Below are 21,514 nucleotides of genomic sequence, written 5' to 3' on the forward strand. Positions count from 1 at the left end.
CACTACGTTTGTATCTTTAGGGTAAATACCCAGAAGTGCAATTGCTGGGTCATAGGGTAGTTGTATTTTCAACATTTTGAGGAACCTCCATGTTGTTGTCCAGAGTGGTCGCATCAGCTTGCATTCCCACCAACAGTGTAGTAGGGTTTCCCTTTCTCCACATCCTCGCCAGCATCTGTCATTTCCTGACTTGTTAATTTTAGCCATTCTGACTGGTGTGAGGTGATATCTCATTATGGTTTTGATTTGTATTTCCCTGATGCCGAGTGATATGGAGCACTTTTTCATGTGTCTGTTGGCCATCTGGATGTCTTCTTTGCAGAAATGTCTGTTCATGTCTTCTGCCCATTTCTTGATTGGATTATTTGTTCTTTGGGTGTTGAGTTTGCTAAGTTCTTTATAGATTTTGGACACTAGCCCTTTATCTGATATGTCGTTTGCAAATATCTTCTCCCATTCTGTCAGTTGTCTTTTGGTCTTGTTAACTGTTTCCTTTGCTGTGCAAAAGCTTTTGATCTTGATAAAATCCCAATAGTTCATTTTTGCCCTTGACTTCCTTGCCTTTGGCGATGTTCCTAGGAAGATGTTGCTGCGGCTGTGGTCAAAGAGGTTGCTGCCTGTGTTCTCCTCAAGGATTTTGATGGATTCCTTTCTCACATTGAGGTCCTTCATCCATTTTGAGTCTATTTTCATGTGTGGTATAAGGAAATGGTCCAATTTCATTTTTCTGCATTTGGCTGTCCAATTTTCCCAACACCATTTATTGAAGAGGCTGTCTTTTTCCATTGGACATTCTTTCCTGCTTTGTTGGAGATTAGTTGACCATAGAGTTGAGGGTCTATTTCTGGGCTCTCTATTCTGTTCCATTGATCTATGTGTCTGTTTTTGTGCCAGTACCATGCTGTCTTGATGATGATAGCTTTGTAATAGAGCTTGAAGTCCGGAATTGTGATGCCACCAACTTTGGCTTTCTTTTTCGATATTCCTTTGGCTATTTGAGGTCTTTTCTGGTTCCATATAAATTTTAGGATTATTTGATCCATTTCTTTGAAGAAAATGGATGGTACTTTGATAGGAATTGCATTAAATGTATAGATTACTTTAGGTAGCATAGACATTTTCACAATGTTTATTCTTCCAATCCAGGAGCATGGAACATTTTTCCATTTCTTTGTGTCTTCCTCAATTTCTTTCATGAGTACTTTATAGTTTTCTGAATATAGATTCTTTGCCTCTTTGGCTAGGTTTATTCCTAGGTATCTTATGGTTTTGGGTGCAATTGTAAATGGGATTAACTCCTTAATTTCTCTTTCTTCTGTCTTGTTGTTGGTGTAGAGAAATGCAACTGATTTCTGTGCATTGATTTTATATCCTGACACTTTGCTGAATTCCTGTCTAAGTTCTAGCAGTTTTGGAGTGGAGTCTTTTGGGTTTTCCACATATAGTATCATATCATCTGCAAAGAGTGACAGTTTGACTTCTTCTTTGCCGATTTGGTTGCCTTTAATTTCTTTTTGTTGTCTGATTGCTGAGGCTAGGACTTCTAGTACTATGTTGAATAGCAGTGGTGATAATGGACATCCCTGCTGTGTTCCTGACCTTAGCAGAAAAGCTTTCAGTTTTTCTCCATTGAGAACGATATTTGTGGTGGGTTTTTCATAGATGGCTTTTATAATATTGAGGTATGTGTTCTCTATCCCTACACTTTGAAGAGTTTTGATCAGGAAGGGATGCTGTACTTTGTCAAATGCTTTTTCAGCATCTATTGAGAGTATCATATGGTTCTTGTTCTTTCTTTTATTGATGTGTTGTATCACATTGACTGATTTGCGGATGTTGAACCAACCTTGCAGCCCTGGAATAAATCCCACTTGGTCGTGGTGAATAATCCTTTGAATGTACTGTTGAATCCTATTGGCTAGTATTTTGTTGAGTATTTTCGCATCTGTGTTCATCACAGATATGAATTTAGTGCCATTGTATTGCCTGTAAGGTGACTGTAACTGTAGATTGCCTTTGTTCCTTTCTGATCTACTACTTTTTTTCTCTCTTTGCTTAGAGGACCCCTTTCAATATTTCCTGTAGAGCTGGTTTGGTGTTTGCAAATTCTTTCAGTTTTTGTTTGTCCTGGAAGCTTTTAATCTCTCCTTCTATTTTCAATGATAGCCTAGCTGGATATAGTATTCTTGGCTGCATGTTTTTCTTGTTTAGTGCTCTGAATATATCATGCCAGCTCTTTCTGGCCTGCCAGGTCTCTGTGGATAAGTCTGCTGCCAATCTAATATTTTTACCATTGTATGTTACAGACTTCTTTTCCCGGGCTGCTTTCAGGATTTTCTCTTTGTTACTAAGACTTGTAAACTTTACTATTAGGTGACGGGGTGTGGACCTATTCTTATTGATTTTGAGGGGCATTCTCTGCACCTCCTGGATTTTGATGCTTGTTCCCTTTGCCATATTGGGGAAATTCTCTCCAATAATTCTCTCCAGTATACCTTCTGCTCCCCTCTCTCTTTCTTCTTCTTCTGGAATCCCAATTATTCTAATGTTGTTTTGTCCTATGGTTTGACTTATCTCTCGAATTCTGCCCTTGTGGTCCAGTAGCTGTTTGTCCCTCTTTTGCTCAGCTTCTTTATTCTCTGTCATTTGGTCTTCTATATCACTAATTCTTTCTTCTGCCCCTTTTATCCTAGCAGTCAGAGCCTCCATTTTTTATTGCACCTCATTAATAGCTTTTTTAATTTCAACTTGGTTAGATTTTAGTTCTTTTATTTCTCCAGAAAGGGCTTTTATATCTCCCGAGAGGGTTTCTCTAATATCTTCCATGTCTTTTTTGAGCCCGGCTAAAACCTTGAGAATTGTCATTCTGAACTCTAGATCTGATATATTACCAATGTCTGTATTGATTAGGTCCCTAGCCTTCGGTACTGCCTCTTGTTCTTTTTTTTGTGGTGAATTTTTCCGCCTTGTCATTTTGTCCAGATAAGAGTATATGAAGGAGCAAGTAAAATACTAAAAGGGTGGCAAGAACCCCAGGAAAATATGCTTTAACCAAATCAGAAGAGATCCCAAATCATGAGGGGGAAGAAAGGGGATAAAAAGAGGTTCAGAAAGAAAAAAGAAAGAAAGAAAGAAAAGAAACAATTAAGAAAAGAAAACGAATAAAGAAAAAGTATAAAAAAGAAAAAAATATATATATATTAGATAAACTAGTTTAAAAACATTAAAAAAGAAAAGGGTAAAAGTTAAAAAAAATTTAGCAGAAGAAGAGGAAAAAAATTGAAAAAGAAAAAAAATTAAATTAACTACAAGACTAAAGAATCATGGGGAGAAAACCATGAGTTCCGTGCTTTGCTTTCTCCTCCTCTGGAATTCCGCTGCTCTCCTTGGTATTGAAACTGCACTCCTTGGCAGGTGAACTTGGTCCTGGCTGGATTTCTTGTTGATCTTCTGGGGGAGGGGCCTCTTGTAGTGATTCTCAAGTGTCTTTGCCACAGGCGGAATTGCAAACCCCTTACCAGGGGCCGGGCTGAGTAATCGCTTGGGTTTGCTTTCCGGAGCTTTTGTTCCCTGAGTGCTTTTCGTAGAGTTCTGGAGGATGGGAGTGAAAATGGCTGCCTCCTGGTCTCCGGCCCAGAGGAGCCGAGAGCCCGGGGCCACACTCCTCAGTGCGCCCTCAGAGAACAGCGCCCAATTACTCCCATCTCCATGGCCTCCGGCCACGCTCCGAGCCTGCGACCGGTTCAAGGTAATCCCAAGCTGAGAGCTCACTCCTTGGCTCTGTCTCTGAAGCTGACTTCCCTGTTCTAATACCCGCAAGCTCTGCGACACTCAGACACCTTCTGTGACCCTGTGGGACCTGAGGCCACACTGACCCCGCGTGGGCTTCGCCCCGGTTTAGCCTCTGGAGCGATGTCCCTCAGCAGAACAGACTTTTAAATGTCCTGATTTGTGCTCCGTTGCTCCGCCACTTGCCGACCCCTCCCCCTGGGGTCTATCTTCTGGTCGCTTTGGATTCACTTCTCCGCCAGTCCTACCTTTCAGAAAGTGGTTGATTTTCTGTTTCTAGAATTGCTGTTCTTCTTCTCTTCGATCTGCCGTTGGATTTGTAGGTGTTTGCAATCTTAAGATAAGCTATCTAGCTGATCTCCTGCTACCTGAAGTAGTCTCAGCCTGCTACTTCTCCACCATCTTGACTCCTCCCTGCTTAATAGAAATTTTTAAGTACATTTGTGTCTCATATTATATCTCTATTGGATAACAGAAGTGTAAAATATTCCATTGTCACCATAAATGGCAATTTAACTGCCTGTCCACACAGCAGAATTTTTTAAGACCATTTATTGAAGGCATCTAGCTTCTAGAAGAGGCTTCAAATATTTGGGTATATAAATAAATATTTCTCAAGTGGTTTTTTTGGACCTGATATAATCATTAATTTTTGTGAAAATATTTCAAATGTTTAATAAGCCAGGACTGTTGTCTAAAATATTTTATTGAGTTACTGTATAGGTTATGGCACTGGGAAGCCATTGGGACAAGCACTGTCTCCTGTGTAAGGTATTCTTTATACCAAAAAGGCAACTGGCAGGCACATGCCAACACTGTATTCTTCCTCTACTGGCAATATGCTGATAATTGTCGCCTCTACAATGTAACTACTTATGTTATTAGGGGAAATTTTGCTTGTGGAGCCTTAGCCTCACTTTTGAATATTGTTGAGGTTGCCAGGAAAATCCACAAACAAGTAAAATTCTGCTCATGAAAAAAATATATAGAGAGAGTACTGACACACCTATTCCAGGGGCCAAAATCAGGAACATTTGACAACACCAAATGCTGACAAGGACATGGAGAAACAGGAACTTTCATTCATTGCTCATGGGAATTCAAAATGGTACAACAACTTTGGAAGACAGTTTGGCAGTTTCTTATGAAACTAAACATACTCTTACCATATGATCTAGCAGTCGTGCTCTTGGATATTTATACAAAGGAGCTGAAAATTTATGTCAACACAAAACTTTGCATACAGATATTCACATTAGCTGTATTCATAACTGCCAAAACTTGGAAGCAATCAAGATGTCCTTCAGTAGGTGAATGGATAAATAAACCATGGTACATCCAGACAATGACCTATTATTTGGCACTAAAAGGAAATGGGCCATGAAGCCATGAAAAGACATGGAGGAAACTTAAACGAATATTATTAAGTGAAAAAAGCCAGTTTGAAAAGACTGCATATTGTATGATTCCAGCTGAGGCTGGGGATAAACAAGGCACAGAAGTTATTCAGAGCAGTGAAAAAACTCTGTATGATACCATAATGATGGATACATATCACTATACCTTTGTCCAAATCCATGGAATGTACACCAAGAGTGAAACTATGGACTTTGGGCTTTTATAACGTGTCAATGTCGGTTCATCAATTGTGACAAATTTACCACTCTAGTGGGGAATGTTGATAACAAGGGAAGTTATGCATGTGAAGGAGCTGGGAATATATGAGACACTTCTGTACCACCCTACTTTTTTGTGAACCTTAAACTACTCTAAAAAATAAAGTCTTAAAAAAGACTGAATATTTCTTTTTTTGTTTTTTAAGATTTTATTTATTTATTTGACAGACAGAGATCACAAGTAGGCAGAGAAGCAGGCAGAGAGAGAGGAGGAAGCAGGTTCCCCGCTGAGCAGAGAGCCTGATGTGGGGCTCCATCCCAGGACCCTGGGATCATGACCTGAGCCGAAGGCAGAGGCTTTAACCCACTGAGCCACCCAGGAGCCCCAAGACTGAATGGTTTCTTAAGAGGATTGCTATGGTCTGCAGGTTTATGCCCCTCTCCTCCAAATTCACACTGGAATCTTTACACCCAATGTGATGGTGATTAAGTCCTGAGGGTGGGACTCTCATGAATGGGATTAGTACTTTTATTTATTTTTTTTTCTTTTTTTTTTTTTAAGATTTTATTTATTTATTTGACAGAGAGAGATCACAAGTAGGCAGAGAGGCAGGCAGAGAGAGAGGGGAAGCAGACTCCCCACCGAGCAGAGAGTCCAATGCGGAACTCGATCCCAGGACCCTGAGACCATGACCCGAGCCGAAGGCAGAGAGAGGCTTAACCCACTGAGCCACGCAGGTGCCTTGGATTAGTGCTTTTATAATAGAGATCCCACCGAGCTCCCTAGCCTCTTCTGCCAAGTGAAAATACAAGAAGTCTAAGACCCAGAGCCTGACCTTGTTGGCCCCCTAATCTCAGACTTCCAGCGAACAGAATTGTGAGAAATAAATTTCTATTGTTCATAAGCTATGTGGTTTGTCACATTTTGTTATAGCAGCACAAATGGACCAAGACAGAAATTGGCACTGAGAGTGGAGTGCTGCTGTAACAAATACCTAAAAATGTGGAAGTGACTGTGGAATTGAGTAATTGGTAGAAGCTTGAAGAATTTTGGGGTCTGTGATAGAAAAAAACGATATTCCCATGAACAGACCATTTAAAGCAATTCTGGTGAGAACTCACAAGGCAAATGAGAAAGAAAGCTATAGAGAAAGCCCCAGTCTTCTTAGAGAGCACCCAAGTTGTGAGCAGAGTGTCAGTGGAAATGTGATGGATGGTAAAGGACATTCTGATGAAGTCTCAGATGGAAATGAGGAACATGTTACTGGAAACGAGAGGAAGGGTGATCCTTGTTTCAAAGCAGCAAGCAGCTTTACTGAATTGGATTCTCCTCTTGGGGTTTTGTGGAAGGCAGAACTTGTGAGCGACAAAACTGGATATTTGGCTGAGGAAATTTCCAAGGCGGCCTAATTGAGGTGTTGAAGGAGCAGCCTAATTCTTCTTGAATGCTTATAGTAAAATTCAAGAAGAGAAATGATTTAAAGATAGATTGTTAATCAAAGAGGAAGTGGAACCTAAAAATTCAGCATGTCCACGTTGGAAAAATTGGGAAAGCTTGTTCAGGAGAGGACAGGGTGTGGCCAAACCACCTTTTGATTAAGGGATCAGTATGGGTTTGAGAGCTAGGTATGGGTTTGAGTATGGGTTTGAGAGTTAGGTAGCAACTGAAGAAAGAAAAGTCTGTGTGAACTGAAGAGGAAGGAATGAGGCTAGCTGTTGGACTTGGATTTCACAGGATGGGATCTTAGAGCCATGGCTGTGATATTGGGCTATTCTTCAAGACAAAGAAGAAGGACCCCAGCTCATCAGAGCTGCTCCTCAGTTTCACAGGCCAGGGCGGGGCATTTCTTGAGTTTCTACAGGCTACACAATATCTACCCAAACAAAGTGGTGCCACCCAAAGCCATAGGGGGCCAACTCCTACCCAGGAGAGTCATGGAAGCATGGGCCTACCTCCACCTAGATTTGGAATGTTGAAGACACCCAGACCTGTGGGCGTACAACCCAAACACAGTGCCACCTCTGGGGCAAGGCCACCAGAGAGCCCCAACCTGGGCAATTCCCAATGAAGCCATGGGAGTGGGGCCACCCCTGGGATCCCAGACTGGTAGAACCATCACAATGCAACTTCAACCCATGAGAGCTGCCCTGCAAATCCATAAGGCTGCAAATGGCCCTGAGGGTCCAGAAAGTGAGACTCCTGCTCCCCCTTATCTCCCTCCTGAGTTAATCCAGAAGGTAGGACCTCCATACCAGAGAGCTGAACATCTAGTTAAAGAAAATTATTCTCAACCCTTAAGACTTAATGTTAGTTGCCTTGTGGGGCTTTAAACTTGCTTAGGAATTGTTACCCTTCTTTTTCTCCTATCTCTTCCTTTTGGAATGAAAATATCCTATGTCTGTCCCACCACTGTATTTTAGAAACTTATAATTTGTTTGATTTCACAGATTCACAGCTGGCAGGGATTTCTTCAGAATGATCCATACCTTGAGTCTCATCCATAACTGATTTAGGTGAGACTCCACACTTCATAGACTTTTACAGCTGTTGGGATAGAATGAATGTAAGAAAGACATGATTTGGGGAGGCCAGGGATGGAATGAATGCTATGGTCTAAATGTTTGTGTCCCCCTGAAAATTCACATGTTCGAATCCTAACACCCCCTGTGGTGGGGTTAGGAGGAGAGGTATTTGGGAGGTGATGAGGTCATAAGGGGGCCCTCACGAATGGGATCAGTGCCCTTACCAAAGAGAGCCCACAGTGCTCCCTAGCCCCTTCCACTGTGTGAAGATACAGTGAGAAGTCTGCAGCTCTGAAGAGAACCCTCACCTGACTTAACTGACACCCTGATCTTAGATCTCCAAACTCCAGAACTATGATAAACTTCCATTGTTTAGAAGTTACACAGTCTACAACATTTAGTTATAGTAGAACAAACTAAGATAAGGACTATACAAATATCTGGTCAGATTTCTCTTTCTGAAGTTTGGTTTCTAGTGTTAACAGAGCAGAAGCCTTGTGTCTTTGCCTCACTGTTACATACCCTAATGCACATCTTTATATGCAGTGCATATTCAATATATTATAAATTACTGGATGAAATTATGTTGTAAAGCATTATGCATATATGAATAGGATAGTATTTTTACTGCTGCCAAAATAATGTTTCTTCCACTCCTATGGCATTGACTCTCTTCCTTCTACTATTTTCCCAACTACACTACAAGTTTCTTGAAGACAGACTTCATGTGTGAGGACCCTTTATATCTTCCTTAACATCTTGCACATACCAGCCATACAGTTCAAATTTTAAAAGCTTGGTAGCAAGCAATAACCTCATTAAAAAACAAAACAAAACATTAGTTCCATTATAAAAAGCCCCACACCTAACACACACACACACACACACACACACTATTTCACAACACTTGGGATATAAGGTTATAGATAAGCGGGCTAAATGTGCTGAAAGAAAACATTATATGTTTATGACTTTGAATACAAGTTAAATAAAGACCTATTCAAAAAGTCATTTTTTCTTTTTTAATAAAAAAAGTATAGGGCACCTGGGTGGCACAGTTGGTTAAGCATCTGACTCTTGGCTTTGGCTTAGATCATGATCTTGGAGTTGTGGGATCAAGCCCCCTGTTGGGCTCTGCGCTCAGTGTGTATACTCAGTATAGTATACTATAGTATATAGTATATATCTATATCTATATCTATATATAGAAAGAGACAATGGTGGGGAGGGGCAGAGAGTAAGGCAGAGAGAGTATATATCTATATCTATATCTATATCTATATCTAGAAAGAGAAGGCACCATCAGGAATCCCTGAGATTTTTTAAAAAGGTTTTATTTTATATTTTATTTATTTGAGAGAGAGGGAAACCACTAGCAAGGGAGAGGCAGAGCAAGCACGAGAGGGGGGCAGAGGGAGAAGCAAACTCCCCCCTGAGCAGGGACCCTAATGTGGGGGTCAATCCCAGGGTCCTAGAATCATGACCCAAGCTGAAGGCAACTAACTGAGCCACCCAGGCACCCCAATAAAAAAATCTTAAAAAAATAAAAGTAGCCCTTGAAATATCAATGTAGAGAAAAGTGGAAAGAGTACTAATGTTAGAAGCAAGAAGACTGAAATCAGAATCCAGTTCCACTACTTATGAGCAATGTAATTATGAATAAGTCATTTAACTTCTCAGAGTTTCCATTCCTCATTTGTAAAAGAGATTAAAATTTATCTCACAGTATTGACATGAAGATTAAACAGGAGCATGTCTATCATTGTATCTAAGACTTAATGGATGTTCAATGGATATTTACACAGCAGCGCATTTCTATCATATACATGCATTAGTTTTATGAATAACTTTAAGTTAGCAAGGTTTAGTTTAAAATGAACGGAGTAGGAACGCCTGGGTGGCTCAGTTCGTTGAGCAGCTGCCTTCGGCTCAGGTCATGATCCTAGCGTCCTGGGATGGAGTCCCACATTGGGCTCCTTGTTCCGTAGGGAGCCCGCTTCTCCCTCTACCACTCTGTCTGCCTGTGCGCTTGCACTCTCGCGCTCTCTCTCTCTCTGACAAAATAAATAAATAAATAAAATCTTTAAAATGAACGGAGTAGATTCAAGAGATCTGGTTTCTAATTCTTACTCTATGACTCAACAGCTTGATACTGCACTTCAAAATTCTTTTTTTTTTTTTTTAAGATTTTTATTTATTTGACAGAGAGAGATCACAAGTAAGCAGAGAGGCAGGCGGGGGTGGGGGGGGGTGGAGAACAGCCTCCCTGATGAGCAGAGAGCCCAATGTGGGGCCTGAGATCACGACCTGAGCCGAAGGCAGAGGCTTAACGCACTGAGCCACCCATGCGCCCTGCACTTTAAAATTCTTATGTATAAAATAGGGATAATATAACTGCTCTACCTACCTTATAGGAAACTGTGAGGATAAAAATAAGAAAACGTGTCAAAGTGATGGGAAAAAGCTGTTGGTATTTCCTTTATTAAAAATACGTGGTAGGGGCACCTGGGTGGCTCAGTGGGTTAAAGCCTCTGCCTTCGGCTCAGGTCGTGATCTCAGGGTCCTGGGATCGAGTCCCGCATCGGGCTCTCTGCTCAGCAGGGAGCCTGCTTCCTCCTCTCTCTCTCTGCCTGCCTCTCTGACTACTTGTGATCTCTCTCTGTCAAATAAATAAATAAAATATTTAAAAAAAATACGTGGTAATGATTACAGTGTTATACTTTCTCCCCAAGATTTTATTTATTTGACAGGGAGAGAACACAAGCAGGGGGAGTCACAGAGGGAGAGGGAGAAGCAGGCTCCCCACTGAGCAGGCAGCCTGATGCAGGACTCAATCCCAGGACACTGGGATCATGACCTCAGTCAAAGGGAGAAGCTTAACTGACTAAGCCACCCAGGAGCCCCTGCAGTGATTATAATCTGAATGATAAAAATAAAAGCCACAAATGTCCAAAACCAGAATTGTCTAAATATATAAGTAGATAACCGTACAGTCGTTAAAATGTACACAGATTGATGAAATAATATGCTTGGAATTTGCTTCAATATAAAGTAAGAAAGGAGAAGTGGATCAGGGTATAGATGAAAAAGGATTGGTCCTGAGGTTAATAATCATTAATGCTGGGTAATGTGTATATGGGGATCCATTATAATATTCTGCTTACTTTTTTGAAAATTTACTTGTTTGAAAATTTTCTAACAAAAATTTAAATATGAGTAACATACTGAATGATACCTGTAAATGATATGTAGTATAAATAATACATGCAAATATATGCTAATTAGGCCATTGGAGACCTTTGTGAGGTCAGCTTTACTGGAGGGAAGCAGGGACATATGCTGAAATGCAAGAGTCTGAGTGAATTAAAGTAACTAGTTAGGCTTAGATAGCCACCAAACAGGGCACCACCAATTCCTTCCCTCCCTATATGCACATGCCACTTTTCCCATTGAGAGGTGAGATCCATTATTCCTCCTTTTGACTCTGGGATGACTTTGTGACTTGCTGTGACCCACAGAATGTAGTGAAAGGACACAGTCCCATTTTGGGCATAGATTTCAAAACTATTTTTTCTTTTTATGAAAACACACCTATATTACGAATTAGAAATTGTTGCAAAGTCATGGCAGACTAAGAAGTTGTTGAGGGCTAAATTATTCTCCAAAGTCAAAGATCTCATTCAGTAACATTAAACATCCTACCCAAAATGTGATTTCGGCAATCCACCCTAATCCAGCCCATCCCCCACCCCACCTCAGGCTTTCTAAGGGTAATTTTGCAATAATGATGAACAAACTACTAGTTCTCTCTCTAGGACAAGATAGGATAATTGAAGTCTTTCTGGTTGCCTGACATTTTTCCATTCTATGGCTTCTAAAGGATTTTATACATTAACCATCTCCTAGTATCCATCAAAGCTGAATGATGACCTAAATTACAAGAGCTTAATTCAACATTTAAACTGAAGGTGCCATTGTTTCTAAAGACTGTTTTCTAAAGAAGAGTCAGTGCTGGCCATCCTAACAGTTTTGGCACTTGCTGTTTTGATGCTCAGCTCTCATTGCTACGGGTTTCCCATCCTTTCTCTCACCAACCCCCCCCACCACAATGTTGCCCTATATAGTTATATATATATTTTTGAATATCACCAACTCCCTAACATGTCCTTTCCCTAACCACGTTCAGTTTTCAAGTTCTGTTATTACAATATAAAGTATGTGTAATGGCCTTTCTTTTCTTTTTTTAAGATTTTATTTATTTATTTTAGAGAGCATGAGAGTGTGAGTAAGCATGAGCAGCAGCAGGATCAGGGGTGTAGGGGGAGAGGAGAGAAATCCCCAAGCATACTCTGTGCTGAGCATGGAGCCTGATGCAGGGCTCGATCTCACAACCCTGAGATCATGACCTGAACCAAAACCAAGAGTAGGATGCTTAACTGACTGAACCACCCAGGCGCCACTCTGGCCTTTCTTTTTAAAAGGAGTTAAGGATAACCACATAATAGAAATTCAGTCTATAGCTTCCAAAGCATCACAGGGTGGGGAAAAAGCATGGAACAGGGAAGATAAAGAAAACTTCAACAACAAGATGTGTAGAAACAGAATGCATTTATTATGATTTCAGATATATTTAAAGAGATTATCTCACTAGTCAGATAAAGACGTAAGTCTTTCTATATTGTATTTAAAAGAGCATACTTTAAAATGATGCTAAGAGATTGAAAAGTATTCCAAGTGCTACCTAAAAGCAATATCAAAATCAGACAAAAGAGACTTTAATGCCAAAAGTTTTATTAGCAAAAGAGTGTTGATAATTATAAATAGGCAATTCCTAATTGATAATTCCTAATTATAAATGGGACATGTAACAATCCTGATCCTGAATGCACCTAACTTCAACTACATAACCCAGAACATTTGATTCTTTTTGATATATCCTGAAAACTCAAAATAGGTTATTTTGTTTGGATGGTGACTTCCATAGAAACACCCTATTATAATACGAAGATTTCCTCTCAAAAGGCAAGTCCATTTACTTTATAATTCGATTTTTCTTTTGTTTTTATATTTATCCAAGTCACAAATGCACATAAAGTATCAACTAGTACCATAAGATTTGTTAATAAAAATTATTACCCTCTTTTAGCCAATTCTCTCAATATTTTACTTTCATGCTTCCTTTTCGTTGACTTTTTCTTTTTCTTTTTTTTTTTCAGTTTAGTGAATTCCTACTTACTTCCTTTATGGAGAATGAGGATTTAGCTCTTTGATCTCACCATCAACATAAATATACTCTTCCAATATGTTTCTTTCTTCCCTTTGGTTAATTCACTATTTGGTATTAGTATTACTGTGACACTGTATGATACTCAGAGATGTACCACAGAGTAAACTATGGTTACTTTTTTCCGTGCTACCTAACTTTTCTCCCTAGAGTTAAATGTCTTGTTCTTTTTTTTAATCCAGCTTTCTATGAACTCATCAATAATTCAACTCCACATTGAATTATCTCTCAAGATGTTCATTCACACCTGATTTTCTACCAATTTCATCTTCTTGAAGCCACTTCCTGAGCTTCGGACCTGTACCCATCTGGACTGACACCCCTCTTGCCAGGACACAGCTGTCTTCTTGGGAAGACCCTTCCACTTTTCCCCACATTGGAGCTCCTGTTTCCTTTATCTTTTGCCTTCCTCTCTTTCATTCTTTCGCCCTTTTAATGGAACACATCCTTTTGGAGATTCTTCAAGAAGGTTATGTGGGAACTTTCAAGTCTTAAAAATCCATTCTAATTCCTAACTGTTTGCATATAACCTGTTTAGGCTTTTTTTTGGTTCCCTCTGAAAGCTTGCAGAATCTTTTCTTTGGTCTGTAGTAAACTTTCATGATGATGTGCTTTTGGACGAAACTATTTTTTATCTATTGTATTAAGTATTTGGCAGACCTTCCAAGAGAGAATCTTGTGTCCTTCAATTCTAGGAGAAATTTTTGTGGCTTGTTTCATTGCTTTTGTCCACACCAGACTTCCTACCACCCTGGTCTTGGACATGCTGGACTAGTCCCCTAAATTTCTAATCTTTTCTCTCCTGTCTTCCATCCTTTTAACATTTTTCTCTACTTCCCAGGTATTTACCTTAAGTTTATATTCCAACCCTTCTATTAAGTTTACTATTTCTTCTACCATTTAAAAAAAGATTTTATTTATTTGAGAGGGAGAGAGAGCATATGAGCCGGGGAGGGGGCAGAGGGAGAGGGAGAAGTAGACCCCCACTGAGCAGGGAGCCTGATGTGAGGCTCGATCCCAGGACTCCGGGATCATGGCTCCAGCCAAAGGCAGATACTTAACCAACTGAGCTACCCAGGTGCCCCTCTTCTACCATGTTTTTGATTTTCAAGAGTTCTTACTCATTCTCCGTAATATCTTTTCTCTCTTAGAATATTAAATGATAGGATTTTGCTTGTTCTGTTTTCTTTCTTTTTCCCTGCATAGGCAATATTGTGTTTTGTTTTGTTTTGTTGTCTGTTTATTCTCTATCTTTCATGTTAGAGGCTTTCCTCAGATGTCTGGTCATTCAAGAGATGCCTACTTATGTTTAATGTTCAGGGACTAAAAAGCTGTCCAGATGCTTTAGCAAATATGTGGGGCTTGTTGACCATGAACTTTAACATTAGGTGATCTGGCTGGGCTTTCTGTTGGGGAACCACTGATTGTCAGTATTATTTCTTCTTTCTTCTTGGGCTGATGAGATTTGCCAGAGACTTTCAGTCTTCCCCATTGGATAAATGTTTGTCTGCCAGCATCTTAGGAGCCATGTCAGAGAGGAAGGTTGGAAATGGGGAGATAAGCTCACCATTAAGTGTGCATATATTCATTTAATCCATTTTTTTTAAAGATTTTATTTATTTATTTGACAGACAGAGACCACAAGTAGGCAGAGAGGCAGGCAGAGAAATAGGGGGAAGCGGGTTCCCTGCTGAGCAGAGAGCCCGATGCAGGACTCAATCCCAGGCCCCCAAGATCATGACCTGAGCTGAAGGTAGAGGCCTTAAACCACTGAGCCACCCAGGCGCCCCTAATCCCCTTGTTTTTGATAAAGCAGAAAGTATAGTCAAAGAATAAGGACTGGAGGGTCCTGGGTTTCTCCTGCGAGTTAATATCCTCACAGAATCTTGTAAAGACCTAGAGCAGGAGTGCAGGGGGCAGGATGAAAATAGTGGGTATTAATGGAAAATATGTAGCACTTAGAGTCAAGGAACTCCGTGAAATCTTGTTACTTCTCCCCATGTGCCAAATGACCAGCAGCTAAGCATTTATTTCCTGTTGAAAATGGAAATGTTCTTCTCTTACAAAACTGAATAAACTGTTTGGAGGGCACCAGTCCAACAACTGTGGCATTTATGGGTTCATGGTGTAATAGGCAGTTCCCCCTCCCCCCCAACTCATTCTAAAACAAAGATTGACAGTTGACCAGCATTGACTATTTACACACAATTGCTGGTCAACTTTTCAGATACCCTATTCTTAAATATGAAGGGACCATCAAAAATCATCAGAGATTTGAGAAAAGTTTACAACCTGAAACAAACAAACAGACATAAAAGTGGGCAATTATCTCAGAGGAAAGAAAAATAACTCAGGGAATAGAAGAAAACTTTAAAAAAAAAATTCTAGTTAGTGTTTAAGAACCAGAAACTTTCCACTACATTATTTCATAGCCATACCATAGGACAAAAATTGTTACTCTCATCATGAAGATCAGGAAGTTGATGTTCAGAATGAGTATGCCTTGTATAAGCTTAGGATCCCAGCCAGTGACATGGCTGGGATTTGAGTCTTCATGGTCTGATTCCCTAGTGGTCTTTTAGTTGAACCACAGCTGCTTTGGTATTTATAAACTCCACACAGTGTATAGTTACACAGAACCATATGAAAACACGTTCCCAATACATGAGGCCACAAAATTCTTAGTTGGAAAGCATTCATCTTTATTTCTATCCCATGTATGCTATTCTTTTAGCCTACATATCTTTTCTTGGGAATTTAAAGTGATATTAATATTTGTAGGAGGAAGAATTTTATGGGCCCAGCACGCTTCTGCAGTAGGAGGAAGAATTTTAAATTGCAGGTTTTCATGGAACATATCACAGAACGAAGCACAGGGACAGAGGTTATGACTAAGGCTAAATTTGGAATTTGAGATTTTTATGTAATTCTACCACTACATAGTAAATAAACTAAGAAGTGTCCCCCCAGATTCTGCATGTAGTCTTTACTTACATAACATTGGCCGAGGCAGGGGTACTGAATACCACATAAGAGAAATTCAGTAAATGTATATTGAAGAAATAAATGAATGGATGAAAGTTTCAACTCTTTCCAAAAAAATTATTTTAAAAGCAAGGATAAACTTGACAAAAGAAAATCACTACATTTTCATAATCTGTATTATAGATCATGAATACTGAGAACTTCACATTGCATAAAGTAAACATAGACTAAGTACGCCCAACAAAGTTTAGAACACTTTAATAAGAGTTCAAACATAAGAGTACTAGGAAAGGCAATACTTTGATTTTGAGTGATTGTATTTATACTCACTCAAGCTGGAAAATAACTTTGCAAAATAGAAAAAAAAAAAGCAATGTGGAGAATATTCAAGCAAGTTTTTACTTTCACAATATATACTATAATGTAAATCTTGAGTCAAGTCCACAACCAGTCCCTACCAAGTCACTAAAAGAAAGTTGAAATAATCTGCTGCCCTATGTCAGGCTTTGGACAAAAACAGGTATTTCTACAAACAAGCTACTTCCACAATAACAAAATAAAGCAGCAAATTCTAAACCTAGTGCTTTGATTTACTACCATAAAAGTGCCCTCTGTAGCCACAGTCAACATAGCATCAAGTGGCAGAAAGCAATACACCATTGACTTGGATGCTAACGCCACCACATTTAATACTTGGTGTTCTAAGCACCATATACAAATAAACTTGGTGGAGTTTTTTGCACTGTAGTATGTATTTCTTTTTTTTAACTTCAAGTTTTTATAAATTCCAGTTAGTTAACATAGAGAGCAATATTTGTTTCAGGTAAGAATTTAGTGATTCATCACTTAGGTACAACAACCACTGCTCATCACAAGTAACCTCCTTAAAACCCACCACCCCTTTAGCCTATCCCTTACCCATCTGCTCCTCCCACAACCCTCAGATTGTTCTCTATGGTTAAGAAACTTATGGGGTGCCTGGGTGGCTTAGTGGGTTAAAGCCTCTGCCTTTGGCTTGGCTCATGATCCCAGGGTACTGGGATTGAGCCCCACATCTGGCTCTCTGCTCAGCGGGGAGCCTGCTTCCTCTTCACTCGCTCTCTGCCTGCCTCTCTGCCTACTTGTGATCTCTGTCAAATAAATAAATAAAAATCTTAAAAAAAAAAAAAAGAAAGAAACTTATGGTTTGCTTCCCTCTCTTTTTTCCCCTTTTCCCTATGTTCATCTGTTTTGTTTCTTAAATTCCACATATGAGTGAAATCATATGGTATTTGTCTTTCTCTAGCTGCTTGATTTCATTTACCATTATACCCTCTAGGTACATTCATATCATTGCAAATGGCAAGATTTCATCCTTTTTGATGGCTGAGTAATATTCGTGTGTGTGTGTGTGTGTGTGTGTGTGTGTGTGTGTACAGATTGGTTACTTTAAGGCCTTCACTCTCACTGATATGGCCAGCAGTTCCCCACCAAGTATCTCTTCATGATTTTCCCCAACAGAACCCATGAAAGACTATCACCATTTTTATTTATTTTGTTATAACAAGTAATATCTTCAGTCAGTTGCCCAATAACTGATATTTAAATTAGCCTCCCAAGTCTCAATGTCAGTGTATGTGTAACTCTTGTCAGGTACTGAGAAATATGAGGTGAGGCAACAGAGTGATTGAGGGGATGTGTAATTTAAATAGGGTGGTCATGGACGCCTGGGTGGTTAAGAGACTGCCTTCAGCTCAGGTCATGATCCTGGAGTCCTGGGATTGAGTCCCACATCGGGCTCCCAGCTCCATAGAGAGTCTGCTTCTCCCTCTGATTTTCTCCCTTCTCATTTTCTCTCTCTCTCTCTATCTCAAATAAATAAATAAAATCTTTAGAAAAAAAAATAGGGTGGTCATAATGTTGTACTGCACCATTATATAAAGATAAATACTATGCCATCCAGGGACTCCTCATTCCCGTGAGAGAATCCTAGACAACAAAAGCGGAATCATATTCATAGAGGAAGGTCAAGTGGCAGGAAATCCCAGACAGTGATACTGTATCAGGTAACTGAGGCATTGCTTTACATGGGCCATGTTGATGCCCAAAGGAAAATTCTTCATATTTTCATCCTTTTTTTTTTAAACTGAAAAACCTAGGAAACAGCATTCATTTCAACTTAAAAAAAAAATCTTGCCCCTTTCCCTCCGTGACTCAGAACACTAACTAGTAATACTGTAAAGTAGGAAAACTACTTAAATCTTAGCTTCCCTGAAGAGTTTATATTTGGCATACTAGAGATATTTCCAACACCATTCCTTAAATTCCTCCAAAGACCTCTCCCACTTATAGCAGTATTTGCCCAAGACTTCAATAAGGCCTTTTTCTTCACAAGCTACAATATTCAAAGTTACTTGGAAATTGCGATGGAAAAAAAAATGGAGCAAAAATAGTTCTTTTTTAAAAATCTCATTTATTCTCCTATTTCTTCTCTAAAAAAAATTAAGGGTAATTAGTTGAAATCCATCTTTAATTATCGAAACACTCTGAGATCATCTCATGTATTTTTTCTTAAAAAAATTGAGAAATAGGTCTCTTATTATTCGTAATTACATTTAAGTCATCTCCTTGTACATTTAACAAGTGTGTCTCTTTAAAAAGATACAGGAAAATAATGAGTTCCTTCTATGTGCCTGGCACTCTAAGCTGCATCACAAAAAGTATGAAAGATCAAAGGTTTAATGCCCATTCTTTTATTCATTAGCTGTATGATATTGGGCATACTACTCAAATACTCTCAATCTTAATGTCAGCATCCTGACATTCAGTATTAATAATAGTTCCCTCACGGGGTTAATGTAGGGTTTAAATCAGCTAATGGTTGTTGTAGCAAAGGCTTAGGAACCATAGTTGGCACCTAGTGTTAGCTGCCTATAGCCAGTGCCAATAAAACAGAACTAAGAACCAGAACTGTTGCAGGAAAGAAAAACTGGCCAGAATTCCTGGCAAAGAGCTGAAGAATCAAATTAGTATTCTCTCAAGAATCTTCAGCCTTGGGCCTGCATCCATTTGTGGGGAAGGTCTGGAGAATTATCCGGGAGAAGCCTTGGGGCAGACTGGTCCTAACACAAAACCAAAGGTTATGGATGGGACCAGACTGGCCTCTGGAATGCAACATTTGACTCAAGTTGGCATGCAGAAGCAATGCAATAGGGTTTTCTTCAAAAATATGTAGTGCTATGTAAATTGTTATTACTACATACATACACACAGATACCTAACACACACACAGATACCTGCCCTCGAGCAGAGATGGACTTAAATGTTGCATGGCTGAGGAGAAGACAGAATAGATGAATGGCTGAGTATATCAGAGAAAGCAAGGAATGTGGTAATAAAACTGGATTAGAGAAGCCATAGAGGTGAGGGCTAAGCAGTCAGGCTCTAAAAACAGAATGCTCAGTTTCAGTTCTTGTCTCCATTTCTCACTCTTTAGCATAAACCTGGGCAAGTTAAAGAACTTTTATGTGCCTAAGTTTCCTCTTGGGTAAAAAAGAGTAATAGTAGAACCTACCTCATAGGGTTGTTATAAGAATTAAAAAGTCAATATGGATAAAGCACCTTATATATTACATAAATATCTAATATATTTCTATACATATTATTTATAACATATAGCTAGATTCGTGTGTGTGTACGTGTGTGTGTTTATTAACTTTTTTATATCTATAAAACTCTAACAACGTATATATAAAGAAGATTGCCTGGCACATAATAAGCATCAGTTTCCCAGTCTATAAAATGGGAAAAAGAAAATGTCTTACTTCAGAGCTTATTATAAGAATTAAATAAATTATATCTATAAAGTGCTTAGCACATAATAAATCAACAAATATTTGGTATTTTTATTAGAACATGGGTGGGCACCAAAAATAATTTTAATCCAGGGAAAAATATTTCGTAAGGGAACATAACAGAAAATAACATGAAAAACATTATTCTCATTTTAGTGTTGAATATATTTACTGGAAAACCATGAGTAACTTGGCATACTTGTCCACTTTCCACTGTATAAAACACATCTGAATAATTCCATCTCTTAGATCTGTCACAGGATCTAAGTCACAGATAAAAAAATACAGAAGATGAAGAAAATGAAGGAGGAGCAAAGAAACCACAACTACAATAGCAATTTCTTTTTAAAGATTTTATTTATTTCTTTGGCAGAGAGAGAGGGAGCATGCTCGCACAAGCAGGGGGAGCAACAAGCAGAGGGAGAAGGAGAAGCAGGAGGGGCTAGATCCCAGGACCCTAGGATCATGACCTGAGTGAAAGGCAGACGCCTAATTAACTGAGCCACCCAGGCGCCCCTACAATAGCAATTTTGAAATAATATACCTCTCACCATTCATTTACCAGCAAAGAAAAAAAAAACCTAAAAACATAAACAATCAAAAAGCTTTTTTAAATAAATACACTTACAGAGAAAATTACACTTTTAAATTCTGAAAAATGGGCACTCATAAAGAAATCTGTTGAAATATGCCTTCTGAAGAACAAATGTTGTCATAAAATTTAGAACTTAAAGGTCACTTCACTGAAACCCAAGTAAGCATAACTCCTGTTTAGTCCACAAAGAAATCCAGAGGTCAAGGGAACCAAGAAAATTTTAAGGAGGCTGTGGCCAATAGTGTGCTAACTGCTAAAAGGCTAAGGCAACACCTAGTAATTGTCCATGAGGCATAGCAGCAAGCATATAATTGATGATCTTAATAAAATCATTGTATGGACTGGCTGGGATTGTGGAAAATACTAGAAAAATCAGCACAATCTGGGAAATGATTTTCATAGAGAGAGGAGCAAAAGACTAATTATGAGTCACTAACTGAGTTAGAATAAGCTTCCTTAACTTAGGGGATATTCAAAGTGGGATTTTTTTTTCAGGTCATAACTTTTTTTAAAAAGATTTAATTTATTTTTTTGACCGACAGAGATCACAAGCAGAGAGGCAGGCAGAGAGAGAGGGGGAAGCAGGCTCCCTGCTGAGCAGAGAGCCCAATGTGGGGCTTGATTCCAGGGCCCTGAGATCATGACCTGAGCCGAAGGCAGAGTCTTAACCCACTGAGCCACCCACGTACCCCCAGATTATAACTTTTATTCTAATAGTGATAAAAAGCCAACTGATATTGGGGATTTACTCCACAAAGTCTATTACTAGGTCATCCTTTGACCCAACGTGAATAGAATAATTTTAATCTTTCCACCTAAAAGACGTTAAAGCACAAAAATGTAAGATAATGTTTTCCTGGGTTTTAGTAGCATACTTTTGTGCTAACAG

The 21,514-nt window shown here is 39.2% G+C and overlaps 1 protein-coding gene across 2 annotated transcripts in view; it reads right to left on the reverse strand.

The window, feature by feature from the left end:
- PLEKHH2 (pleckstrin homology, MyTH4 and FERM domain containing H2) overlaps positions 1–21,514 on the reverse strand; it is a 126,028-nt gene that overhangs the window by 94,409 nt on the left and 10,105 nt on the right. The gene's annotated exons all lie outside the window — the stretch shown is intronic.

Source organism: Mustela putorius, unplaced genomic scaffold, assembly GCF_011764305.1.
Source record: "Mustela putorius furo isolate JIRA1106 unplaced genomic scaffold, ASM1176430v1.1 tig00000224_pilon_pilon_pilon, whole genome shotgun sequence".
Lineage (NCBI taxonomy): Eukaryota > Metazoa > Chordata > Mammalia > Carnivora > Mustelidae > Mustela > Mustela putorius.